The 4,022-nt window shown below is 46.6% G+C and overlaps 1 pseudogene; it reads right to left on the bottom strand.

Annotated features, from left to right (window-relative positions):
• Positions 1–790: 790 nt before the first annotated feature.
• LOC136536952 (F-box protein At5g07610-like) lies at positions 791–2,000 on the bottom strand (annotated as a pseudogene).
• Positions 2,001–4,022: the final 2,022 nt, after the last annotated feature.

Raw genomic sequence — 4,022 nt, 5'->3', positions numbered from 1 at the left:
TCCATTGCATCAATATAATGTCCATCCAAGTCCAATTCTACACACCACAGTTCCACAAATTTCTTGTTAGATCAACCATTTTCTATTTTGTTTTATGGTTAGCTGCCGCGTTCCATTGATTATCCAACTATTGAGTTTCAACCCAATGACTAAAAAAGTGATAGATTTTATGTGTATGATAATATATCAACAGATAAATTATGCTTAAAAGATGTACCATGTCTCGGTACCAACCTAAAGCAAAGACAGAACATAGAGATTAGAGAAGGGGGGAAATCCAAGTAGCCCAAAGGGAAAAAAAAGTTAGTAGCCTTTAAACGGCTAAGAAACCACACATCATTCGATTTTTTTAACAAATAAAGATAGAGAAACATGTGCTCCATTAGTGAACTCCAAAGGCCCTTCAACGATGAAATACTTAAGTAACCACTCTGAACATCACTTTACATGGATCCATAACCATAATTATAATAGAAAGCATACTAAATTCAGTTCTGATAGCATAACTCACTGCAGAATAGCTAGTAGATGATTAGACAAGACCCTTCTAAACTGTAATAGCATCCGCTGAACATCAGTTTACATGGATCCATAACCATAATTATAATAGAAAGCATACTAAATTCAGTTCTGATAGCATAACTCACTGCAGAATAGCTAGTAGATGATTAGACAAGACCCTTCTAAACTGTAATAGCATCGGCTGCTGTTCAAGTAGCAGACAAATATGAAGCTGCCCATGCCGCACTTGTGGACATCACAGACAGAGCACATACAAATGTAAAGGCATCTACTTTGAGTTTTCCAGTGCTGCCATCTCCAAGTAGACTGGAACATACGGTACAAATGACCACAGCGGGGATTCTTCGACACTGCGGATGACATGACCTCGCCGGCTACCCATACCATATGACATCAACCTTCCCTGCAACGAATCAAACAAGAAGATGGAATCGCCGTGCGGATGAATGGCGGCCACTCCCACCAACAGCCCAGACTGCAAATACTCTTCACCAGCAAACATGCCTGAAGTGTCGACACAGTGCTTCAGAGTCCAGCAGCCGTTCTCCCCCAGCACATAGATCGTCAGCTTGGAGGCGTTACGAGCATCTCTGTTCGCGTAGAACAGGCGCCCCTGAGAATGGCCAATGAGCTGGACCTCTCCACTCCGCGGGACAGGAATCACCCTGCGTGTCTGCCCTTTCTTGTCCAGTGCAGCGACCGCGCCATCGTCGTCGGTGACGAAATGCAGCTGGCCGTTGAAGAAGGTCATCCTGCTCCGGTGGGCAACAGGAGACCAATGGCTGTTGTGAGGATGGAAAACCCAGGCCCCAGTTTCAGAGGAGTAGATGTTGAACCCCTCGAACTGGTTTTCCTCGGTAAACCAGTCTTCCTCCTCGTCGGCCTCGTCGAACTCCCGGTCCAGCAACTGAACGACATGGAAATGCGGGGAGACGGCCGGGTCGAAGCACAGGATGCTGGCAGTGCAGATCTTGCCGGCATGGGTTGATCCTGGCACGGTAGTCCACTTCTCGGTGGCAGGGTTGCAGATGACATACGATGGGCGGGGCTCGGAGCCGGAGCCGGAGTTGCGGGAGTTGTTCAAGACGACGAGCCCATTGCAGGAGTCCACCACCCCACCACCTGTGTTCTCGGGCAGGAAATCGCATGGCGAGGGGGGCCGCACCCATCCTCCTCTTCCTGTCCTCCTCGGCGGCTCGGCATCGGCGAGGCTGACGAAGCTGCATGAATCGAACTCGTCGAAGTAGAAGAAGCCCGCGACCGTCTGGGGCAGCTTCTTGCGGTTGTCGGGGGTGGGAGATGAGGTTGCGCCACGACGGGGAGACGCACTTGAAGCAGCAGATCGACTTCACGGGGACGCGCGAGAGGATGTCGACGACGAGGTCGTCGGTCAGTCCAACGCCGCCGCCGGCTGCGGTGGTGGCGGAGCTCGTGACGGCGAGAATCCGCTTCTTCTTGGTGTCGCGGGCCGCCTCCATGGCTGGAGACACTATTCTCTAATCTCTAAACCCTCTTGGAAATCAATCTGCTAATCGAACCTGAGATTCTGGAGAAACATGTGAGGGAGGGAATTTGTATTTGTAGGGGTTGAACGGGAGGAACAGGCGGTGACGGCGGCGGTGATAGGAATTTTCCCCTTTTTTATGACAGAATGAGAGTCTGTTTAGATGGCGAAAATTTTTGCAAAATGCACTGTAGCACTTTTTGTTGTTATTTGTCAATTAGTGTTTAATCATAGTCTAATTAGGCTTAAAAGATTCGTCTCGTGAATTTCGTCTAAACTGTGTAATTAGTTTTATTTTTTATTTATATTTAATGCTTCATGCATGCGTCTAAAGATTCGATGTGACGAGAAATCTTGAAAAATTTTGCAAAATTTTCTTGAACTAAACTGGACCTGAGTTATTTCCTTTAACAGCCTGGATCGAGTTGGGTCTCGGACTAGGATTGGCGAGTAGCGGCAAGCGAATCCAAATCGAAAGGATAAAAAAGGTCGGCAAACCATGCCTTCTGTTTATATAATGATACTGAGATATAAACAGAAAGCGACGAGTTTGATTTTTATATATGTATTCAATTTAGTTGTTTATTTAAATTTCAATCAGCAATAACACTAATTTTAGGAAAACAAAATTATACAACGAGAGGTTGAAATATACTAGGATAGACTAGCGCCTGGACGTCCAAATACGGCGTCTGTATGCGCCTGTTGTCCGTCTGTTTTCAATAATGATACTCTTAGGGCGTCTATCGATGTAGCTTCGTGCTCCGCTTTACCTCGTGCTCCGTGTCTGCTGCCTGCCCATGGATGAAGCTTCGTGCTCCGCGCCTACTGCCCACCCATAGATGTAGCTTCGTGCTCCGCGCCTGCTGCCACGCCCATAGATACATCTTTGTGCTCATCGCCTGCTCCTGTGCCCGCTTCACTTCTCGTGCACACGCGGGGGCCGCTACGCCAGAGGGGACCACCTTCTCCTGCGCCCTTGCCGCGCCTGCTCATAAAACACTTACAACATACGTCCGAAACAGATAAAACATTTACAACATTCGCTTGCAACATATGTGTATGAGAACATATGTAACATCCAGATAAAACACTTGCAACATACGTTTGAAATAGATGAAACATTTGAAACATACACTTGCAACATACGTGAACATCCAGATAAAAACACTTGCAACATATGTTTGAAAACAACTGAAACATTTGAAACATACACTTGCAACGTACGTGTATAGTCATTGCAACATATGCAACACCAGATCTACTTTTGCAATATCCAGATGAAACATATGCCACATACATCAGAAACGCATTAAACATACGGTTGCAATATGTGCTCATCTACTTGCTGCTTTCCAATGGACGCTCGTTTACGCGGAGCTTGATACCGGCACAGAGTTCGATGCCACAGCACGGAGGTCGAACCTCGCCTGTGCGCAACGCGAGTCCAGGCGGGAGGCGTGAGGTGTGGCGGAGCATAGCGGGAGACGCGAGGTGTAAGTGGCGCGTGACGCAAGGCAGGAGGCGCGGGTGGGGCGCAAGGCACAAGGCCACGGACGAGCAAGGCGTGGGGGTTCGTTCGGCCAGCCAGACGCTCAATAGAGAGCATTACCATGAAATATAAATATACTATACACTTTCTACATATAACAATAAAAGTGCTACATTATACCTCCATCCTAAAAATATAAGGCATGCATACCTTCAAAAATTATCCTAATTTACAATAGATTCTAGGTGAAGCCGTGAAGTAACCCTTTCGTCAACAGCTAAAAAAAGCCCTCGCTAGTCCAAACAACCTAACTTATAGGGTATGTTTGGATAGATATGGCCAGTTAGTTACTAGTTGAACTAAAAATTAGTCCAAATCAGTTGGCTAACAACTGGTTGACGACTTGACTAATAAATTAGCTCATCTATTAGCCCTCTTGCACTAGAGCTAATTTGAGCTAAAATTAGCTGGCTAACAATTAGCCCATGATATCAAGCATGCTAA

Source organism: Miscanthus floridulus, chromosome 2, assembly GCF_019320115.1.
Source record: "Miscanthus floridulus cultivar M001 chromosome 2, ASM1932011v1, whole genome shotgun sequence".
Lineage (NCBI taxonomy): Eukaryota > Viridiplantae > Streptophyta > Magnoliopsida > Poales > Poaceae > Miscanthus > Miscanthus floridulus.
This window is presented reverse-complemented; position numbering and strand designations above follow the sequence as displayed.